The sequence below is a fragment of the Bombus fervidus genome, chromosome 13, assembly GCF_041682495.2.
Source record: "Bombus fervidus isolate BK054 chromosome 13, iyBomFerv1, whole genome shotgun sequence".
In the NCBI taxonomy this organism is placed as follows: Eukaryota; Metazoa; Arthropoda; class Insecta; order Hymenoptera; family Apidae; genus Bombus; species Bombus fervidus.
Genome location: NC_091529.1, coordinates 881247 through 907195, shown reverse-complemented (window position 1 = coordinate 907195; position 25949 = coordinate 881247). Strand labels below are relative to the sequence as shown.

Here is a 25949-nt window from a genome sequence, read left to right as displayed (position 1 = left end):
CTATAACCCGAATATCCTAATATTATTTATGCCTACATACATACATATTGCCCTTCTATATCTAAGATCATATTATGTGAAAGTATTTTTAAAATCTTAGATTCCAAATTTCTACAATGTGTATTTAATGACACACTTGTGGTTCTTCGGGTTTCGATGGTATTTCTAGTAGTACGTTGCTCTCTATTTCGTGAACATTTCTGTTCACTTCTTCAGAGCAAACTTGAAACTGTCTAATTCAGTGTCCGGAACGTCTGGTCGGAATAGTTTCAGGTCTGAGTTGAAGAAGTGAACTGGTTTATTCGCGAAACGTCGGAACATAGTGCAACGTATTATTAGAGATGCGATCGAAAATCGAAGAACGACAAATATTTTAAAAACTGTCATATAACAAATAAAAAAATTGGTGTTTTCACAATATTGTTAACGATTCGCTTATGTGTTTTACGCACATCAGCCATGTAGTAGTAATTTTTTTTTTTTTTTTTTTTTTTTTTTTTTTTTTTTTTTTTTTTTTTTTTTTTTTTTTTTTTTTTTTTTTTGAGTAGTAAATATGATAAAATAGAATACTCTTGAAGTTATTTTAGTATAGTTTCATGGTACATAAATCATGCATCAATATGAAATTCGAGAATTTTTCAATTGAGGGTGCGATCTTAAATGGATAGTGGCAGAAGGTGACAAATCATAACATATGGGAGATAATGAAATATGTTTGACTTTTAAGATTTATCGAGATCACAGAAATTACAAAAGATACATTGACAATATAAACTTTTTAATGTGAAGCCTGATAATATTAAAATTTGGAGCACAGAATTGAGCGAATGACCTTGTAAAATAAGAAGTCCTAACATATGGAGAATAATCGGAGATAATTAGTTTTTAGCTTTTCGAGAACAAATTAAAAAATTTTTGCAATATGAATCATAGGAATTTTTTATATAGCTACATAATTGAAAGGATGGCCATTGTAAGTGAAAAATTGTAACATACAAGGAACAATTGGATATAGCTCGTTTAAAAAAATATTTCCGGAACCGCAGAAAATTGAAATTTCATGTGAAAAATTTGGAAATTTCTTAATATAAGGTTGGAAATCTTAAAATTCAGATTTTCTGAAATTGAACAGATGGTCATAGAAAATAACAATTTCTCACGTATGTCACTTTCAGATTTTTGGAAAGCACAGAAAATTTAAATTGTGAAAATGCAGAAATTCAGACGTTTTAAATCGGAAATTTTCAGGATACTTGGAAATCTAGAATTTCTAGAAGCCGCACATTTTTCAAATATGGATAATTTGACATAATTTGAAATAATTTGAAATAACTGCATGATATCTTAGCGTTAAGACAAGCGAAATAAAAAGTTGTTTCGAAATTAAAGATAAATGCTAAGAAATATATCTGTATATAACAACAAATCTCGAAAAGTAGAAAAAACATGTTTCTTGGGAACTTAATCTACAAATCAAATAATACTAAAAAATGTGAAAGTGGAAACTACATAGTCTACATATTCTTTAAATTAAGATACATTTCTCGAAATCTGAAACGTAACGGACCTTAAAGAATGCAATCTTTTGATAAACTAAGATCTGTTCAAAAAGCCTAGGTAACTTGGAAAAATAGTAAATATTCGATATAGTGATTTTCAATCGTATAATATAATCCAATTTTCTCTTTAAATATATTTACACTCTTTATGCGTATTTATAGAATATTATTTCCAAAATATATGTTCCACCAACTTTTTTATGGCTTCCATTAAAAGAAATTAATTTAGATATTAAAAGTTATTAAATCTTATTCATTACCTCTAATTTCAACTTAAAAATATATTTTGCATATAAAATACAGATTACACTACAATTTACTGTCAATATTAACATTTATCCTTAATTTTTTCTAGTATATATACATACAGAATATTATTTCCAGAATACTATCAACTTATTCTCACCAGATAACTTTATTACTTGTCTTTAATTTTTTCCCATTTAAAAATACATGACATATAACATTTTAATTCATCGTTAATCCTTTAAGACTGCAACATTGTATTATAGAACGTTAATTTCCCAGAATTCAATAACATCATGCTTCGAACAAATTCCCAAAGTATACTAATACTTCCGTTAAATCACGCAACATCGCATGAACGCCGCTGCACGATATTATTTAATAACATTTTCCTCGCAATAACGAACAGCGAAACATTAATTCCCTGTAACTTACTAACGAAAACATGTTTTCGATAATTCCCAAACGTTATTCGTTAACGTTTCTGATAAAACAACTAAACGTTGACTAGCATTATGTATGTATCTAGTTAATTTAAAATCGCATAATCGCATGTGTTATACCCGGATACTGAACACGTGCATTATTTCTTATAAGTTTTCTGTATTTCCATTGTTCGTTCGATATATTTGCTTTGTTACGATAACTTTCGCTCTGCTATTTAATTCAATTGTTCTCGAGAGACGAGTAACTTTATTGTAGACAGAGTAAAGTTTCCAATGATATCTTTTATTTATGAATATCATAATATACACCTGCTGCTTAAAAGGTTGGTATTGTACCCTCAGTTTATCAGAGAAACGAATTGGATTGTTTAATGACAAACGTATAAATGAATATTCTTATATATATGTTCTTATATTTTTAAATAGACAATTAAGTTTTATATATTTTATATTGGCATATGTACATTATTAGAGTAAAATGTGTGGTTTACTGACAATGTTATTAATTCTTTATTTTTATATTTAACCATTCGACTTTCAATATAATATTGTTAATTCTTTTGTACTTTGTACCTAATTCTATTCATTTTTTTATTCTTGTTTATTTTACTTTTTGAAAACATAATTCACCTCAATTTATTAAATTTTTTTATTTTAATATTTCACTATATCAGTAATCAATATTCTCAAGAATATTTTTAAACTTATTTTTCGAATTTTAATTAATCTTGTCAAATAAAATATTTTCGAATAATATATAATAAATTTTAAATCGCCTTTTGTATATAAAATTTAACGCACTACAATTTACTGTTATCAATTTTTTTTTAATTTTCGATGCGTTTTTTCGAAAATAAATTTCTTAAACTTTGTCTCAAGATTCAAAAGCTTTAAACAAAATTAATACAAGATTTCCAATGATTTTTTATAATTTATGTTATGCTACCTCGTCGTAATCATAATTTCTACGAAATAATTTACATATGCCAATGTTAAGACAGTGAACTCACATAATAGTAGGTACGACATATATTTTCCTCGTCTAAATACTATTTATCGAGGTTACATTATCTTTTATACATTTTATTATTATATTATTCTTGTATTTTTAATAACTCATAGAAACATCTATGTACAAAGTAAAATATGCAAAAATAAGGAAAAGATAGCGGCAAGCTTCTTATGGAATAAAAATGTATAAAGTTTCATTCTTAGAAACTAATATGCATATTTGTTTTTATGAGAAAATATTTTTAATTGTTTAACAAATTGATTAACTTACTAAAGCTGTAGAATGGTTATTATCCACACACTATCCGATCTATCACCTGAGTATCCACATAGTACCTGAAAATGCACAATACAAAATAGTAAACCAAATATTATTATCCAATTGAGAAGTAATTTAGCATTTTACATAATTATCGAAAAATTTTCGTTATTATGTGGCATATTCGATTTGAATAAATATTTATTATTTAATAAATATGTGTTATAGAATAAAAGAATTAAAGAGTAAGGTTAATTCAAATAATTATCGAAACGAAGAATTAATTAACGCTAAGAATTCTAATGAAATACTATAAATATTATAATATTCTGTTTTCATTATGAAATATAATATGGAAGAAAACTATTCATCCGTGTATTCTCTTCATTATTGTTTATTATAATTAAAATAAAGTGGAAGATTCTATCTGTTCGGTATTAAAATCTAGCCATCCTATAAATCAATAAATTTAATATACTAGGGAAATATTTTTGGAACTATCAGATATTTTTGTGTTGTGTTGATTATGTGTGAATCAAGGCTATTTATTCTTGTACAATATTAAGTTTGGGAGAATTTTTTGAAATTCCCTATGCGATTTTGCTAATTTTCGTTTTATTTTCCTACAATTTCTTTACTTTTATACCTTATGTGTTGCTCTACGATTTTGTCGCATAGAACAACATATGTTTTATTGGAGGTGTCAATAATAATAGTATATATAATAAAACAAATTTTTCAGATAAATCTATATAATAACATACCGCTCACATTGCGAAAAGGTGAAAATGTTTACTACCCTCAAATACTGTATTTTTAATGAAAAAAATAGCTCTTTAATTATAAATAAAACAACACCAACAAAATCTTCGTGAAACACGAAGTCTTTGCTGATATTAGGCAATCGAGGACGAATAATTGTTAATACATTTTTGTTAATTCCATGTTAATAATTCCATGATCTTCATCTGCACTAAAAATATTGTAAACCGTTATTGTTACCTACGAAAGAAATCCAGTAAAATAATATGTAAAATATTAACATATTAGTGTAATGTATTAATATGGTTTAATGTAATATTAAATTTATCTTCTTCCTACGATTTCTCTTAGGTATAACAGAATGTCTTTTCTGACATTGCATTTTGTTTTCTTTTATTTTTCCTTTATAAAAATATAATAGATTATGTTGTCTTCTTAAACATATGTGACAATTCAGTGAATACGAAATTTGATGCTAAAAGGATTACTAGATCTAACGTCTTTATTATAACTTATCTAATTTAAGAAGTGTATACATGTATGTAGGTTTTCGTGGCTGACTGTATATTGTATTGTATTTTCCCCGAGATGCTGCAATTTTTGTGTAAAATTTATCAATCAACACATAATTTAAAAATTATTCAAATACATACATAGATAGAATGTAAATCTTCGTTTCTTAATCCTGTTACGATCATTAGGTCCTTTTCGATTCGGTTGTATTTTTGTAACATTAAAGAGTATCTCAAATTTGAGCGAAGTATGACAAAATTGCTGTTGATACTATGATTGCAATGATTTTGCAATTCGATTTCGTGAAATATCGCAATATCGCAAAATAAACGAAATCATTTTTTCTTGAATTACAGATATAAGATACATACATCTTTCAACGTTATTCGTGTCCATGATCAGGATAGTCAATAAGACAAACACGTATCTATACTAGACAGTAAAAATTAACATCCTATCGGAAGAACTTTATTACAGGAGTCCTTTTGTTCATGTTTAGTGAATTTGATGTCGTACTTTTCTCATACTATACTTGGAACAGATGATTAGGATATGACTGATTAAGTTTCTTATGTTTGCTAACACATGAACTAACATAAAAATTGAAATATGAAAATTCGAAAATCACAGCAAAGTTACTGTCTTCCGTCTAAATTGAAATAAAAAACTATGCCCATTAGCAGCATCATGAAAGAAACCACCAAACTTTTTATTGTCTTTGCATTGAAACTTCCGTTTCAATTCTATTTCACACTCATGTTTCCAGTGGAATGAGCGACGTCGAATAAAATCCTCTTATCTACCGAAATGCACCGTGCAGCTCTAACATCGAGAATCGCTCTTCAATCATGGACGAGCCGGCACTGTGCCATTGTTAATTGCCTGTCTGGCATTCCCAGTACCTGACACGCGGTGTTCAAATTAATTACCGGAATCTATTACGCGTTCCGTCAGTCGGTACACCTTTTGTCATTGCTGTGCTTTCACTTTTGGCATTCGAGCAGCTGTTTCCAGGTAATAAGCGATAATCTTAGTAATAATCTGTATGTTTTGCTTCCTAAGAAATCCTTAGTATTTTTATGTATTATTTTCTAGGAATAAACCGCTGTTATTACTCATCGTTGGAATGGCAAAAGAAAAAAAATCATCCTTGTAAACTGTAATAAATATAGAATTAAACGAACATAATAAGACTTTTCGTTCAATTGATTAGATATTTTACAAAAAGAGAACTACTACAAAAAAAAAAAAAAATGTTGGCGTTCCTGAAAATTATTGCATTTTCTACCTAATATAATATAACATGTTACGTACTGATAATCTAAAACAACCACTAATAACCTTTAAATGCCGAAAATTTGAAATAGTAGAAATAAAGGACCATTGACGAGGTAAACAAAAACATAAATATAATTTTTCGATTTTTATACATTTATAGGAAATTTAAAATTGCAAAAGTGCACAAACTGCGCGTAACATGCAAAACTACATAAAATATCAAAAGTGTAGAACTTACAATATTCAATGAATGAAATACATTTCTACATTTCGTTTCTGTAATTAGCTCTATCAAAATATGAATTTGCATAAAAATCCACAGTTTGTTGATAATACTAACACGAAAATATTCGAATACTTGTGGATAATTTTTATAATATACTATGTGTAATATATACGAAACATTACGAAATTTCTATACATATATGAATAAATAATTCAAAATATACAGCGGCTATTTGGTGATTACTTTCCGTAACACTGAAGTGCCCATCTGTCAACAGAGATGTTGAATTGGGAAAAATAGTCTATAGAATAATACTAATTTATGGAATAAATGGATAAAATCAAGTTTAATATGTACATACTGATTTCATATATTCAAATGAATAAAGCTCACATCATACGGTTTTTATTACAAAAAATAAAATTTCATTCGCTGTATTTGCAGATATTCGATCTATACAGACTTCAATTGCTTGTCTCTTTCATTCTTTTTACTCAATTTAAAAATGGGGAACACAAATACGATGATTTCCATTAGATGAAATGGTGAATCGAGTAGAACACGTCGTTTTAGCTCTAATTTCTTCACATCACTTTCATTTGTATCTATAATTACAACAGTTCTTAAGAAAATGTTTTTTTTATATTTATAAAATAATTTTAACTAAATTTAAATTTCAAAGTAATTTAATTATTTGTCTATAAAATACACTCAACGTCTACGTATTTACCGCAGACCTATTCGGAAGTAATAAATATAGCAAATAGTATAAGAAATAGTTCAATGCGCTGGTCTTTAATTGTGAAAAAAACAATGATCAGGAATAAAAATCTGCCGAGTTCCAAAATTTTCAACTTGTAACTGTAAACTTTAAAAATATTGAAATTTAAATTTTAAAGTTTTGTACTTAAACATGTTGATCTTCGAATTTCCCAATCTCATGATTTCTAATTGAGAATATCCAAAACATTAACATTTTTTCCTCATAATTTCCAAAATTACTCTCCGAGATCCTCTATTCCGCAGAAAATTGATTTTCGTTTACCGTACAACTTTTTCCAGCTATAGTAGAAATTCCATTATCCGTGCTTCTATTGTCCTAATACGATTTTATCTCTGCTATTCAAACGTATTATTATCTGAACGCATTTTATTTTACAACGATATGTTTTGTTCTTTTTTGAAACAGAAGTATTTTCTATACACTTGATTATAACATAATACAGTACAATGTACTGACGCGTGTATGTTAAACTTTACATTGTTGAAAATGAGAGTATAGATAAAATAAGAAAACATTAAAATAATTGAAAATGTTAAAGATTCAATTCCATTATTAAAAAAATAGGTATTAGAAAGTAAAAGATTAGGGACACTGAAAGATAAAAGGATGTAATTAAAGATTTCCCAGAACAATTATATATATTTACCTATTAGACAATAGGTTTTAAAACTTTTTGAAAAATTGTGTTTAACTTCCAAACTTATCACAATTCAAGCAGTTATTTGAAATTTGAAGGTGTCCATCAATTGTGGTTTTTAACTACTTAAATAACTCCGATAAAAATTTGATTCTACTAATAAATAAATTATAGACTTTATCGATACGTGTACAGGTACATAAACCTTAAAGTAAAAAAGGTTAAGCAACTGATGAAGAATTATTCAGACACTATTAAATGATATTTTCCTCAATGTATATATATGCTGCTTTTCAAACTTCTCCATTTAGTATATTCAGCAACTTGTTAAAAATGATCGCAAGAAATTTAAATGCATGTACTTCTTGAAATCTTCAAAAAATGAATCAGAATGAGCAACAAATACAATTCTACAGGAGGACCAGCTCTCTCAAAAACAGCGATTACTCACTTATTAACCAATTTAAATAAGAATTTATTTGAATAAGAAATTCAATAAGAACAGCGGCAAAAATTTATCAACAGGTAAGGGAGGGAAGGTCACTAGAGAGAAGTAAATTGAGGAACGTGTTCTCCGAAGAAGGAAAAGATAAACCTGCTTGTGAGACATACATTTTTTAGAATAATTGCTTAGCTAATGTAATTCAATCTTCGAAATAAAGGTTTATGTAGCCATTGTATTAGAAATGTTAAAAAAACATTGAATTATTCAAAATTATTAAATTAAGATATTTAGAAAGATTCATATTTTCAAAATTGATGACAAAAAAATATATTTTTTGAAGTCTTTTCAATTACAGGATATAGATGTTTTAAAGAAAAGCTAAGTAAGAATATTAAATAATTTCTATAACAGAAAAATAAGTAATGATTCATAATACTAGATAGTAGTTACCTCATAAATAATATAATGATATCTACTATCCTTTTTGAAATATATAATAGATATTTTAGCAAAATATTCTATTTATCATACTCTAAACTTTTATTTTGTATCAGATTTGAAGAGAAGGTTTTATTTCCATCAGATTTTCCATCGCTTTTACCATTCGTTTTTGATTTTTGCGTTATTTAATGCCCTTCTTTTCAACATGCATCCTTTAGACAAATACTTCTCCTGTTTCCATTTCCTACAAAATTCTCCATCCCGAACGATGGAGCCAACTTAGCCCGCATGATTCCTCAGAGACTCTTTCCACCACTTCAAACACCACTCTTTCATGTAATATTCAAAGCTATGATCATCAACAACCGGCTTGTGATTTTACTGAAATGAAATAGTTGAAATATTACGTCAAACAGAACTCAGGATTTATCAAAGAAATTTCTCTACGCATTTTCGTTTACTTTATATCATTAATTTTCTAACACTTCATGATTTAATTTTGTGAATTATAGAAAATGGTCCTCAAATTGTGGCACAACAAGAAATAAAATAATTCTTTATATAAGAGTAAATTAAAAATATGGAATAAAATTTGGTCATATGTGCTTACCATTTAAAAAAATTATTCTTTACTGTAAACTGTACTGCTACTGAAGGACAGACAGTATAGTGCACAAGTATTTAAATGCCTGATGCATCTACATTTTGTGAGTTTTTGTTCAAACTTATGATTGAACAATACTTTTTCTATAGTCCATTCCTTACTTCCAATCATAATTAAAATAAAAACTTAATAAAATTTAATCTGAAACAATCTGCATCACGCAAGTTACATATTCGTCTGTAATGAGTAACTGACATTTCAGTAAATTCATATGAATTTTCAGAACGCATATAGAAACACGTATTTTAGTTGCTTTAACATCACGATTCACTTAACTTAGATTTCCCTGCAAGAGTAATTTTCATTCATTTTTAAGTATTGCCTTTTCATTTATACTAATTGATATTAACTATTGTTTCCATCGCTATCTACTAACTATATATAGTTACTGAAATCCAAATAGGATCAAAGAGTGTGATTTGAAATAAATTTCGTATATTTGAAAGATTTCGCTCATATATATTAACAAATGTTACTTATGACATTTAATAATAAATGTTTGTAAGAGTGAACAATGTGAGCGTAGATTACTGATTTAATAAATAAATGTTATATGAATGTGGAGTGAGTGAACTTATCAGTTCCCGAATGTGGTTACGAGCAGGAAAGTAGTCCAGGATTAGACTGGGATCGAGGGGAGTATATAATTGTCATAAATTATAATTGTAATTGGAGAAAGTGAAACATTGTACACAAAATTGCATTGACTAAATCTAATTATCACATGTATCTATCTCATTATTCTGTTACAATGTTAAAATGTAATAATTGACCAAGATCTTCAGGGAAACGATTAATTAGAAAATTCTGTTCATGTAAAAGTACAATTTCAACATTTTTTAGAAGTCATTTACATACATAGAAAGTTATAGATTATAGTGGATCAATATTTGTGTATTGACACATAATGCTTTGCTTTGAGAACATTTTAAACGAATTAGAATATTTCGAAAATTCTGCTAATGATTGATACATTGCATGGAATTAGAGAATAGTAGAAATAATGATGGTATATGTAAATGTGATGCATAGAAAAATAAATAAATATAGAAAAGAATTTAATTTTATTATTCAGAAGAATTTTATTTAACTAATGAATTTTGTATTAGAATACAAAATATTTCTTCCTGCAGCACAGAAATAGTTCAGGTTAAAAATACTCAAAATTATCATAAATTAATGGATACAGGCACTCGAGGGAGCGACGAATTTAAGTACATCAATTATTCACTCAACAAGAATCTGTCTGCGACATCAGAGCCGACATTTTCAGTATTTTGTAAATTATTAAAGCGAATAAATTATTAAAACTACTGAATTCTTGAAAATTGTACCAAGCTCTGATTGACATTGTTTGTAAATACAATTAGAAATAGTTTCCACTAGTCAGGTTTGTCAAAGAGGGAGATTAAATATATGCATGAAGGTTATTGTTATTTAAACGCGTGCTTATTTAACGAATATTCAAAATCGATTTTCTTGAAAGTAAAGCCTCATATGGAAAAATATCCACTTTTACATGAAAAAACATTTTTTTCCTCCAATACCTATAACTAATCTGATTTTTTATATTCTTATTTCAATTAGCTTACTTCCTATATTTCATATTCTTGTGAAAATAATTTAAGAAGTAGGACTCAGGCAGAGATTTTATTTTATTACACAGAGTAGAAAAAGGGTCTTATGAAGATGGGCCTGAGAACTCTTCCTCTCTGAGATATTGATACTTTTAGATTAGGATGAAGTATTATAGAAATGTTTAAAATTACTTAAAGAAATTGTTAAATAGATAGTACATTTGTATTGTATGTGTGAGAGTGAGGGAGCGAAGAGAGAACAGACACATGTGTGCATCCTCTCTCTATAGTGTATGTGAGCGTCGCAAGACGGTCCAGGTCTCCGTTGAGACAAAAGAGCGACTAAAAGAAAAAGAACAAGCAAATAAGTGTCTTTTAGCCCTTCAGAGAGTGACCGACGTGTAGAGCTAAATTTAGTTAATATGTAAATAATGTTTAACTTTTTATTCTCTCCAAATCTTCACCATACCTTAACAGAAATTTAAATTTATCATCTTAAAATTTTCAATTTCTCTACAACAAGATTGAATAGTCTTATGAGCTTTTGGTCAAATACTTAATAGTTCAACTTACTGAAAATAGAGGGACATTACTAACTACATAACTGTTACAATTACATTTTCTTGTATCTGAAACTCAATTTTTGGGTAATCAAATATTCTATTATGTTGGTTCTATGAAACAAGAAATAAGCTTGTCTTCCATCGAATGCATCCTTTCCTCAATGAATGCAATTCATTCTTTTCGAGGAAGATATTGTTTTTCAATATGATTTCAAACATCGCATACTTCATTCCTTATGTATTAATGATAACAATAATATAACATTTTACGCTCATTTCTTATTATTAATACGTAGTATAAGGTTTCTCCAATGGACTACAGTTGTTGGAACCAAAGGACTGCTTCGCTCAACAATTTTTTAAGCAATTTCTTCTGGTCTTGACCATTGCACAATATGTGTTGCCTCTTCCCGGAGGACTACCCAATTTATGTTATTGGGAACGTTGTGTTAATTGAGCCTTCTGACTGAACTTACTGAACTTTGAAATTTAGTGAGCTTTACTGAATTGATTGATATCTGAATACTACTCTGACTTGCGAGAACTATTTACTTCTGCTCTTCATGGTGGTTTCTTCGCTTCTCTGACGATGGTTCTTCCTATTCTGATACGACGCAACTCTAAACTACGACAACTATACTCTCCTCTCAGCGACTCTCACCCCGTCCAGGAATCCAGGAATCATCCTAGCCTCAAACTCTGATCAAGAATCCTCAAGACCACTGATTGGCCTACTTCTCTAAAAACAACGGCCAATCAGCATCTCCGCGAAACTTCACGATTCTCTTCCAGAAATTCATTCCTTTATAGAGCGAACATGAAGTGATTTCAGGAATCATCGAAAATGGTCTCTAAACTCTGGGAAATTCCCTCCAAGTTCCAACAATTGATGCCAGTGCTTAACGCCAGTCAAGACCCTTCGGATTTATAGCGTGGTTGTGTGTGGCACGCGACTTTTCTAAGTTTCAAGTGCTCTCTCATTCAAGTCGCTAAGAGACTCGAAGTACCATGGCCGTGTCACTATCACTATCACTAGGCTGTGATAGCGCTGATCGCTAACAACAGTACTTTGTGTTGTACATTGAGGACGGCGCTTCGAAAAAAAAATCTGCTTCCCCTTATCCGACGAATTATAATATAGATAAGACGCAGTGTAATTGCAAATTTATGAATTTAATTTTGCAAAGGTTACAATGTCTGTCATTATAATCACTGTCACTTTTCGAAACGTTCATAAAACAGAACTGTTCAAATTTAAACTAAAAATTGCTAAACGTAAATCATGGAAATTAATTTACGCGTGTAATTCATGTGGAAACATAAGTGTCATTTCACAATGGAATCATAACGAATAAATTTGTATATCCGCACCAAATTTGACGCGCCGCGACAACAAATTTCAAATGCGTAATAGACATGTTTTTTGGTTAACCTTCATCGACGTATTTTTATATGGAAGGAATTTAATTATAATCAAACTCAATCATGCGATTAAGAGAATAAAAATCTGACAGATCGTGGAAGCGTATTTTAAGTTGGTGCAGAGCAACCAGGTTTTTGGACGTCAGCCATGCATCATTTTAATGACACTAGTGTCTCTGAATGCTGTGGCCCGACTTTAATGCGATTTTGGCAGCAGTCGCACGCGAAAATTGCTGCTGGTCGTGATTTGAAAATAAATTCGATCTTTAAATATTCCGGATCGTCCGAAAAAAGAATTGCTCGATATAAAAAGACGATGCGTTTATTAAAAGCGAACAAACATACTAAAGTTACTTATTAGACTCTTGTATTATTAATCAAATGAATGCTCTGTACGACTTTGAATTTATTTTATCGGTAATAATAAATATTGTTATATTAAGGAATATATTAAATAAATATTATATAATATTATATAATAGTATATACAGTATATAGTAATATAAGTAATTAATTAAAGATATATACAATAAACTTAATACAGGAAGATGTAAGTAGATTCACTGCATCTTCGTGCAATGCCGAGTACAAGGAGAATAAAAACTTTTGTTACATAAAAGCGGAAGGATATACAGGCATACATATTCCAATTAAATGCAAAAGGACATTGGTAAACTATGCAACAAAAAAAAACCTGAAACGATTGAACATCCCTAACAAATAATGCAAAGCACTGGAAATAAGGTGAATTTTCTTGGACTTGTGAGAAGTCAAAAATATCAACCCAAAAGTCAGTGTCCTAATCTAAGTTAGTTCCAAAAAGTTAAAACTGTACAGAAGCTTAGAAATATGTTAATACTAGTTAAATAAGTAAATCTGCAAGATTTGTATTTAAATGAAAAATTAACAGAATTAGGCTACGAAAATATATTATAAATATATTTCTTATGATTATTATGAATATCTATTATAAGTTTAAAACATGTATATATAACATATATACATATATATATAAGAAGATGTAATCCACTTGTATATTTTTTTATTTCATTCGAAATTGCAATGGCCGAAAATTTCGTGCAACAAATAAATAAACACACACACTTTTTTTTTTATTTATTTAAATTGCTTAAGTTATAGTATAGTGATGGAAATTACAGGAAATATTCTCTTTTTCGATCATTGTATTTTAAAACGAGTATACTGTATTCAAATATTCAGCACCGCTCCTATTTTCCAAATATTACGAGATGTAAAGTATACTTAACGAAATACTTAAACGAAATGTTAAAGAACGTTCAGACAATATCAAAAGATTATCTGTGAAATTCGATCTGTGAAATCAAGGAGTTACTAATGTTTTCCGTTTATTTTTTATACCATCTTCGCAGCGTAACTGAGAATATAAGATTTCTAAAGGTAATTTGATTTCTTAGCTTTGGTATTGTTAAGTCTTAGTAACGTTGTCACGCTTAATTTTCCTAGTATAGAATCATGAACTTGCTTGTTAAATATAAATGCATCTAAAGATATAATTTCGAATCATCGAAGGAGAATCTATGTAATCAAGTCTTTACCATCATGAACGAAGAATGTCATGTACTTGATTGAATTCTATTTTGCATCGAGACGTCGTAATTATGATAAATTTCAGGGTTGCACACTCACACAATAACTCTTTCTTACAGCGTGACTGGTTTTTTAAAATGATATGTGTCGTGTTAAATGTGAAAACGTCCAGTCTCATCAAAAAATACAATTTTTAAATGAATTTTATTAAATTTCACATGGTTTATGACATGCTATCAAGTTTTAATTGGTTCGCTTTGGATTAAGCTACATTATTTTCGAATAATATATCTTAATTTATATTGTGTTTTATATGATAAAAATCATCAATGATGGAAAAATACATTGGATGTATAAATTATTTGAAAGAAAAAATATTCTGAGAATCGCTATTTAAAGAATTCTACAATCGATAATTTAGGGCGAAAAAAGTAAAAATACAACATTTATAAAAAGTCATAAAATATAATGTTTAACAAAGTACATTACGAAAACTAGTTTCTATCTTAGAATTTCTATACTAAAAATAATTTTTTACGTGTTATGATTTTTCGTTTTTAAAGGAAATTGTGTAAAGTTATAGGATACCATTTTATAAGATATTTACTGTGAATCATTTGTATTTCTTCTCCAATTAAATGATACAGACGGTGCGAGGTCATTTCTTATGAAACGAGTTATGCAACAATATTTTAATAATTCAATTGAATATATAATAAACAAGTCTTCGATTATAATACACGTGTTTCAAGTGAAAGCAACAAATTAAGTGGTGACCTAAAGATCTTGCAAACAATTCAATAAAATGTTTTGAAAACCTATAAACTTTCTCATAAAGAACATAATATCTATATTAAAAAGCAAAGACATAAAATTCAAATAAAGGGCTTTAAAATAATACATGTATCGAATTTTGTTTAATCTAAACTATACAATAACCATTTATGCATATTTCGAGGATCCTTCATATTTTTTTAAAATAATTCCCCCAATACAAAATAACGCTGATAGATCATTATATTATAATTATAGATTAGTAATTCATACAATTGGACATTTAAAAAATCCATTCAATCATAAAAATTAGCGAGTAGTGCCACAGACAAAATAGTAAAAGGTTCTATTAACAACCTTTTTCAAGTAGAATTTTAAAATAGGGCAATGAATAATTTTATGTATTTACTAGTAGAAATCGTAAAATTCGTTGAAAGCGCATAAGAATTTCAATGGTTTTAATGCGACGTAAAAATTGAATTCCCGAAAAATTTCACGATTTTTCCATTTCATATATATAATATTTTTAAGCAATTCTGGATAAAATTGGGGAGATCATGCACGATTGCGGAACAAATTCGCTACGTCCGTAAATACATGGAAAACTGGAAATTTCAGTAAGTAAATAACGATTATGAAAATATTCGTACTCCAGCACAAAATAAGCTTTCGTGATTATTTAACGAAATTAATCGCATTGAACGTATAAATTTATTGTACAAAATGTTTATCTCATTCGTGGTTAATTAATCCTTAAAGTGCTATACGATTTTATGAACAAACGCATATATATATAATTGTCTAATATTAAGAATATTCTACCATAAGTTAATAAAATATATGTATATTTTATTATATATTATAGCCACAATCATAAAAATATATAATTGCATATCACAATACAATAGAACCTCTATTGTCAGAGTACTTGTTATTCTAACATTATTTAAACATTTTATTATTTTCTTTCTTTTTTTAGTATAAAAGTTGATATTATATGTGTTATAATGTTATTTATAATTATATTATAGTTATATATAATTATAATATAATGTATATGTGTGCGTGTGTGCGTATATCATGTACAATAATAGGGTTAAATTAATTATAATGTAATTGTTAAACCAATTCAAAAAATAGAAAATCTAGACTGGAGATAGACAATATAGAAAATGGTAATAATGTAACAAAAAAATATAGAAATATGTGGGATGCAGCCGAATAACATATAGAATTAGCATAACATGTAACATAAGGTGATTCCTTATCAAAGTGAGAATAAAATATTTCGTAGGACGCTTCGTTTTTCAGAAAATCGAAATAAAAAATCTATCTATTATACATGAGTATACCTGAACGTGAGTAATTCCGGACTGAACAGAAGTAAAGGAACGAGGAATAAGTCAAAAATGTAGAATGAAATTTTTTCACAAGACGTTTTTTTTCTGAAGGAAAAATAAATTTGAGAATTTAGCACACGAGTATAGTATGCCAATCCTTAACTAAACACGTTCAAACTTTATTTGCTTGAAAATGAAGCCTTGAACGGATAAATTTTATTTTTTACTTATCTTCGCATGTAATAATCTTCTACTGATTGTTTACTCATACCCAGACGGCAATTAGCTAAGTTCAAGTATACTTCGCAAATTTTCAAACTCGGTTATCTCAAACACTAATTATAAGCGTCGGATGATAAAGTGTTGATTTCACATGTATTTTCTTCTTATTTTTTCATAAGGTGTCACCTCATTCCCGCTTGTACATGTTATTTTGAACCCTGTATAATATTGAAGGTATTCTCCCTTCAAATAAGTTTACTACATCATACTAGATCAGCTTGCAATATATAGCAAAACATGTTATACTATATACATAGCATGAATTTATAATTCAAGCGATACTATAAAACTAACAATAAGTACGCTTAACAATAACAATAATGAACATTGACAATAATAACAACAAGCACGCTCCTGTGCAGCGAACATTATAACATACTGTGTATCTGTACACAAAACAGCAGCAAGTTTTTATCGCTACGCATTTTCGTCATGACGACTGCCATTAACATCGTCAGTAACGAGGCATGCAGCATATCGTTGCAAATATAAATGAATATAGTGATATAGGATGAAAGCGTTTTCCTCATAGCTTGATATTTTAATAATCAGGCAAATCTTATCTTTCTGTACCTTACTAATTGTAGACTGAACACCGCCGTAAACGTATTGTCGTGTGTAATAGACTACGCTTACGCTTCTATGAAGCGACGTTTCGTGGACAATGAGCCTCAATAAAGTTCGCATTAATTTTGCCAAAATCATCTCTATATACAAATATATTTTTTATATCTCCTTTATAAATTCTATTTCCTAATTGTTCGATACAATTAGTTAGATTTTTCTTAACTGAATTTTATTGGGCGTGTCGATTTTGGTACATTTACAGGCAATAACTAGAATCAATTAGTGTTTTGAGTATATTCGTAAATAAATTAATCGTGCGCTTTCTTCTAAATCTTCTGGGGATGTCCGAATAGCAGTTTTCGCTAATGGGTTCGTGTAATTTTTCATTTTGTTTGATTGAGCATTGGCATGGTTTGAATTTCCCTCTTGAACGGTGGGTGAGATACTGTAGATAGTTTCGGGAATATTCACAGGGATCAATTTAAATGGGACATTGTATATTCTCGTTTCTGTTAGAAAGTACTACTAGTAATGTAGTGTCTTCTTTTGACACAATCATTATGGTCCTCGCATACAAGTTACTCATGGCGCAAGGATATTATATTGTTAGCACTAAGATGTTAGTAATCTCATATGTCAGTAGTTACATGTAGAATAAGTAACACAGGATAGTTAAACATGAGGAATCTACAGTTTTAAATGGTCGTAATCTAAACCACCAGAATCGCGCTAAAGCACAATACAAAAGCAAAATAAATCGAGTCACACAGGTGCCGGTCGAAAATCAACTGAGACTCGAACTGTAGGCTCTTCAACCGCAAACACGATATCATTAACTATGAAAAGAAAAAATCTCAAATTCATCATTTTAATGGGTTTATATGTAGCTCTAGTGTAACATACTGCAGAGGACAGATTGAAAAGTTTCCAGAATCGCAGCTAGGAGTTGTTTTATTTGTTATTGTTATTGTCATTTCGGAAACTTTTCAATTTGCTCTCATATAAGAAAATTGCAATTCAACCTAACAACATATTGAAATAATTGAATTTAACTTATTAAGAAAGTTTGTATTATTTCAGCTGCAGTGGCATCTTGAAATTCAAAAGTAAATACGAATATATGATATTTTTATCATAAACAATTCTTTTTCTTTGTTGTTATTATTGTTCTTTCTGAAGTACCTCTGTTATCGATACTATCCTCGAATAATGTTTACAAGTAAAGATAAGTGTTCTGCAATGAAGAAGTTCTCTTATCAAAATTATCGGTTTGTATACTGATTTTATTGTACTTTAGCATAAACGAAATAAAAAATAAATATAAAGGATACTGTAGAAAATAGAATTGAAATAATTAAAAGAGTAGGCATTTCTATCTAGAAATGCCAAATTTATTTGGTAAAGTCCTTTGGTAAAATCAATTCAACTTTACTAATTTTTTAAGTAAATTCCTGTAACAAGGTAACGTTCACGTTACGAAAATACCGTAGCGAATTTCCAGACGTGAGATCAACGAAATTTTCGTTACTGGTCAGCAGGCTTTTAATCACGAAATTCGTCGTGAATATGCAATCGAAATTGTAGCGAAATTAAAAACGCGACAATTTTCCACGTCGGATCAATAACAATTTCGAGCGAAAATTGAATTTTTCTAGATGCTCCAGGAAAATTAGTGAGTGAACATTTAAATTACATCATAAAAATATAACGACTTTGGTTGAAAATTTTTATACATGACCACGTTTTTTTATAAATATTTTGATAGATGTCATGATAATTCTTCTATTTTCGTTTCCTTTCTTCCTCTTTTCAGCGGCGTATTGAAATCAGCTCTTAGTTTTAAATAAAAGCGAATATTTATAAAAATTGAATTTTTAGAATAACTATAGCAACGATTATAGATAAAATTTGCACACTATTTGGAAATTTGGAATTGCAAAATATCTTCTATATTTAGTGAATTATTATTGTATAATTTTCAGAAAATGTTAATATTACTGCATGAATTTTTAGAATCATTCTTTTAAATTGAAGTTTCAAACTCCATATGAACTTTGTTATATCTCTTTCAGATAAATTTTACTGGTATATTTAGTAAATTTTTCTGAAAAAGGAATTTTGGAATTTGTTTCTCAAAATCTGATATCTCTAGCTTCAAACTTATCTTTTGATATTTCGCAGTGTACGTACGCAATAATTTTTCATAGACGTTTCCCACAAAAATTTCTATCATAAAAACAGGAATTTCGCTAAATTAATACATGAAATTCCAGAACTTCAAAGTCAGCGAAATCTTTGACGAAAATCGATGGTAATTACTAACACTTTACAAACCTTCTATAGAAATATATTTTTCATTGATTAATTATTCGATTTTAATCTATTTTATCTAAAAATTTGACGTCCTTAAATTTAAATTTCCAAATTTTATTTAAGGAAAATAAAATCCCAATCTTTGAATCAGGCTCAGTAATTATTTATAAAATATTTGAAAAATGATTGTTTAAATATCGTATATGATGTTATTCAGTCATATGTTATTTTAAAATGATTATGCGTTCTTTTATTTAAATAAGCCAATGATCTGTTTAATTCTTTTATTATTTAATTGTTAAACGAACTAATTTTTCATTTTATTTAGTATTTTGTATTTGAATAATGTTTCTTGAAATAATTTCTGGAATAGTTTCTAATTTTATTGTCAATATTGTGAACTGCATAAATAAAAATGTCATTAAGATATATTTTGCATACAAGCTCAGGTACATAATTGTACATAAGAGTAACTGAAATTAAAATTAGTTCTCATGGCAAATACTATTATATTGCAAAATAATTCTACTATGTTGTTGATGACGCAAATGTATTCAAGATATAATAATCCCATTCTTATTTTATCCAGAAGAATTAACTAATACAAAATTATTTAAAAATAATCTCACTAATTAAAACACATTGCCTTAATAAAACATGTAAGACTTACTATCGAAAATTGGTTATCTCTTTTTATTCCAAATAAAGCCCAAGCCTACTCTAAAACTATCTCTAAATTATAAACTTAGTACGGCAAATACAGTAAGTACATATAGTACATAAAATTACTACAGTCTATTCCTCGATTGGTATCGAACTCAATTGCTTATCAACATAATGTTATATTGGAAGTTATGGAATATGTGTTGGAAGTGAAGATTTTAATAGATATTGTTGTTCCGAGAGATTTTTATTATTTTTCTGCGAGAGTTTTATTATTTTTAAAAACAAGAGATTAGGATTGACAGCACTGAATAGCTAACGAATGTTAAGTGACTAGGTAACGAGTGTTTTTAGCACAAGTAGATGTAAGGCGACAGCAGATAAGTCGGCGAAAGTTAAACATGTAATGCGACGTGAGAATACAATTAAATATAGAATTTGTTAATGATTAATTAATTAAGATTATTTGATTACCTAACTTTGATTGTTTGTGTTTTGGAGCACAACATCCTTTGAAACCAAAACTTCCAAACATCTTCTAGAAAAATACACTAAAAATTTCTTTGAAATTCGATCCTTCGCAATTTCGATCAGCATCGTTTCAATTTTTCCACTAAATTTTGCGGGCAACGAGAAACCGACTAAAACTAGTAAATAGCCTGAAAGAAATTGGCAAAATGATTAAACACTGGATCGTTCTTATTTGGATATTACCGCGCCCAAGTTGCCTGAAAAATTGAACTTACAAGAAATGCAAAATAAGCATATCTCGAGAACAAACCGAATCATAAATTTAAATTGCGAGAGAGAGAGAGAGAGAGAGAGAGAGAGAGAGAACGATAAATGGAGATAACGGGGAGACGAGATCATCGTAACGCTATTTGAATTTTCCGCCGCGAATATGCATGGTAAACTGACATGCGAAATCTATTTTTGTTAGTTATTTTCAGCTGGCTGAATCGCCATGAACGAGCCACTCGTTGTTTACAATAATTCCTTTATTACTGACTGCTTTTCAAAACAAACAATCGCCGACTGAGTTAGGAACGATCGGTTGTTCATAGTACGTTTTAAAAGCACTTAAAAATGAACGATGTTCATTTGTGAAATAAAGCTTTGTTTCCTGTTTTCTTGTTGCAAGTACGGGAAAATGCCGTGCTACTCTATTTAATCGAACTTTAATTCATACTATAAACTATAGTAGTTATAATACAATAACATTTTTACTACATATTACATATTAATAACTGAAGATTATGCATCTGTAGGAAAGTTGGACGTACAATATTGTACAAAACGCACATAATATGAGAAAATGTCTAAAATATCTAAAGTATAGTGCTTTTTATAATATTTGGTAGGTGAAACAATCTTTTGCCGAAGTTCTATTTTATTAATTACGTAATCATAAATATGAATTTTCATAAAAATACGTAGTCTATTAATAACGGTTAAAAGAAATATTTCAGAAAATGTATTCCAGAGGAATAGATAAAATGTCACAAAGTACGAGTATATGGGTACAGGTCAATTCTTATCAAGTATAGTTCCATTGCATGCTGAAAACAGCAAAGGTAAAAGCGAATGAAAACAAATATGGATAAATATATTTCATAAAAGTAAATAAACAGTGACGAAATATATTCTAAGCAAATACCTTATATTCGCCTTATTCAAAATTCATTCGCAGAATCTCATCTTTATTCCACATTCTGTTACAGAAATCTTGCAGTAGAGGATCATATATTTCAAATCTACTTACTATAATAAGAATAAAAATTCAATACATTCTAAATAAATATCAAACAGAATACTTCGAAATTCATTCCCAATGTCATACTACATATTTTCATAGCAACTGCCATTTTAAAGCAAGGACTGAAGTGGAATTCCATAAAAATCTTTCAGTGAATGTTATATCTCTAAATGTACCTGCCACAACAAAAATACAAATTTCTCAATTTTCTCAAAATTAACCCTCTTATACAGAAACCTGCCTCTAGTTCCAATTCTATCCTAAAGTGAATTTAACCGAACGAAAATTTAATAGAAGTCTTTCAGCAGTAAACTCTACATTTACAAACCCACTAACCACGCAATACAAAAATTTCCGTAGATAAATTCAATAAATTCCAAGTAAATATAAAGTAAAATATGTTTTACTGGTTTTTTCAAACTTCATTCCCGCAATCACGCTTCCATTCCAAATTCCATTCCAGAGGAAATTTAACTGAAACGAAATTTGATGGAGATCTTCCAATTATTCCATTTTTCAACCTACCTACCATAACAAAGATACAAATTTCAACAAATTAACTCAATGAATTCTAAGCAAATATCAAATCAATATCGCACATTTCCAAAAATGTCATCTGCTTGATTTTCTCAAAACTCGTCCCTAAAATCATACTTTCATTTCAGCTTTCATTCTAAAATAAATTTAACCGGAACGAAATTTTATAGGTCTTCTAAAAACAAATTCCATATTTTCAAATCTAGTTGCCGTAGCAAAAGTAAAAAATCCAACTAAGTATGTAGTAGAATACATTTCATTCGATGAAAATCATGAAATTTCCCTTCCAACTTCCATTTCGCAGCAAATTTAAGCGGAATGAAATTTCATAGAAGTCTTTTAGTAGCGAATTCTACATTTTCAAATCCTCTCACCATAATAATAAATAATAATGAACAGCGATAACCAAGGTGAACATGTTTAATAAAAGGAAATGAGGAAAGAGGAGCAAGAGAAATCCTCAATTCTTCGGTGTTCGCCAAATTTCTCCGGTTCTTCGTGGTTGCACAAGATAAACTGAGTTCCACCGTTAAGCTGGAACAGGCTGTGCATCCGCGAGCCTTAACCCCTAACTCCAACACCTTTAATCCAACCCTAATCCGCGCTAGGAAGGCAACGGTAATAACACGGCCACAGCCTGCCAGAATCGGATGGAATTGAATTTCATGCTTCCTACAAAGATGGCGGAACCCTCGTGCAAAATCGCTGATAAGGTCAGGGAATAAATTTTTAGACCATATCAAAGAACTACACCGTTAGAAGAATGAAAACAGAAGCTTTATGGCGCTGGTAAAGGGAACAATGACGATTTTATTACAATGATCGGTATTCGATTGAAAGTGAATAAAAGGTAAAGTTGATATCTGGAAATGGAGAAAAATTTGAAGTTTTTTGAAAAAATAGATTTTAACGTCGCATCAAATACACATACGTGGATATTAGCGACGATATTGAGTAGGTTTTTATGCATTTGCGGGAAACTTGAAAGTGCAAGAATGTACCCAATGCATGTAATATACAGAAGTATAAGAAGTAGTAGAATATTTATTACGATGTTTAGTAGGTAAAACAAATTTCTATTTAGATCTTATTTCTTTAGATACGTTCATAAAGATCCAGGAGTACAGTCTGATAATGAGAATTGAAAATATATTTTTCGAAGGAAAGAGATCTTTTGAAATTTATTGAAGAAACCTTAATGGAGAAGATTAACACATTTTGTAACTACTGTTGAGTTTTAGTGGTAAAACAATGAATTTAAGAATGAAGAAGAAAGAAGATTGATATTTAAATATTGCAACGGCAATTGAATTTTGATTGGAATGTAATATTGTGGTTAACATGAACAATATATAAGGTTAAAGTTAACTGATGAATCTTGTAATTGATATTGAATGTTAGTGGTAGCGAATTGTGATGGTTGAAGATTGATTGAGAATATATGACGAGAGAAACTCGAGATACTGATTTGTATTATTTGGTGTTAGTATTAAATTTTAGTTCAAATGTAATGCTATGTTATGATTAGTTTGAGCAATAAAGAAGGTCGATATTTATTTGCTAAATCTTTCAATCGTAATAATTATAATATTATTGAATCCTAGGGGTAGTATAATCCTATTTTGATATAAGTTTAAGAATGTGATAATGAAAAAAAATTATAACATCTTTCGTTTTGGTTTTGATTTCTAAATTTAAAACTGATTGTTTTTAACTTTTATCAGAAGTATAATGTTTTGTTATAAATAAATACATAAATTATGATACTGATTTGCAAATTTTGGGATTGATATTGAATTTTGATTACAATATAATACTCCAATTAATATAAATAATATAGGGAGAAAGTTGTGATAGTGATTATAAATGACATTGATTCGCAAATTTTGGGACTAATATTGAATTCCGGTAATGATATGATACTGTGATTAGCGCAAAAGAAAGTTTTGACATTAATTTGCAAATTTTGCTATTATCATTACATTTTAATGATAATACAATACAGAAGTTAATACATCATACGCGTAAATCTTGTAATTAATATCAAATTTTCGTTACAGTATAATATCGTGGTTGGTTTGTAAGAGTATATTGTATTAGAGGTGTTGATATTGGATTGAAAATGAATGACGATACTCATTCGTAAATCTCAAGATTAATATTGAATATTAGTGACGGTGTAACGTTGGGATTAGCATGAATAATTAGAATTATCTCTTATACCACTATATTATCAATTATGCTATTGACCCTAAATACATTGTGTTGTCATTTGCCAATAAATCTATATTTCTTACTATATATGTATATAGTAAACACATAATTTCTATCGCATAATGTTTCCAAATATATTTTTATATGTTTATTAAAGTTTAAAGTAATGTAAATAAATAGATAAGCTCCTCATCTATAAACTATACTATCTTTTACTTTATTGTCTTATTATTTTTGTAACTCGAATATTTTAATTTAATTCGTAAACATTGCTTTTTTGTATATTTCTAGCATATCTATTATTATGTCGAAGGTTTTTAGAAATTGTGTTATATAACTAATAAGATAAGTAGCTATTATGTTTGCATAATATTTAAGTATTAAGTGTATTTAACTTATTTATATGTTGCGTGTATATTATAACTTCCTCTTTCAATTAGAAAGATACAGAACATATATAAAGATAATAGAATAAACATAACAACAACGTAATAAGATAGATTTAAAATACCATTTCTCTCTGACTTCATGATACATAAATTGACAATTTCAAAATGTTCAATTATATTTAGAAAACGCGCGCATTTGAAAGATGAAAAGTTACATGAATTAAAATCCATGTTAAGCTACAGATTTTTTTAATGTATAGAAGATTCATTGCACTGCAATTTCAAGAATAAATTTATATTAAAAGAGGAAGTAATTACTATAGAACAACTTTTTGCAATGAATAATGATTATTATCGTGATATTCGTTCCAAGATATGTCTGACTAATGATGATCCTATTTCACTTACTAGCTTACCTTTATTATAAGATGTACTTATAGTTGCATATAAATATATATTACTTATTATCAAGCTAATAAACTATCATATTACATACCCACTAAACTCCAGTATCCTCAAATACTATTTAAAATCACTATGAGCAATCAGTTGATGGTTCAGTAGATGTGAATATAAATCACAGTATCATATTACCATTAAAAATTTTCAGAAATCAAAATTAATAGAGGTTGGTATATCTACCTCCATTAAGCATCAACTTCTTCTTCTCTAATATAATAGTTAATTCTAATTAATCAAATTAATTATTGCT

The 25949-nt window shown here is 28.6% G+C and overlaps 1 protein-coding gene across 4 annotated transcripts in view; it reads right to left on the bottom strand.

The window, feature by feature from the left end:
• The window catches only part of LOC139993493 (octopamine receptor beta-2R), a 166170-nt gene that overhangs the window by 109522 nt on the left and 30699 nt on the right, over positions 1-25949 (bottom strand). For 3 of the 4 annotated variants that reach the window (XM_072015259.1, XM_072015256.1, XM_072015258.1), the window contains exon 2: positions 3534-3598. The exons of the other annotated variant lie outside the window; for it this stretch is intronic. The gene's annotated coding sequence lies outside the window, so the exon portion shown is untranslated. The remainder of the gene's footprint in view (positions 1-3533; positions 3599-25949) is intronic. 4 annotated transcript variants of the gene reach the window in all.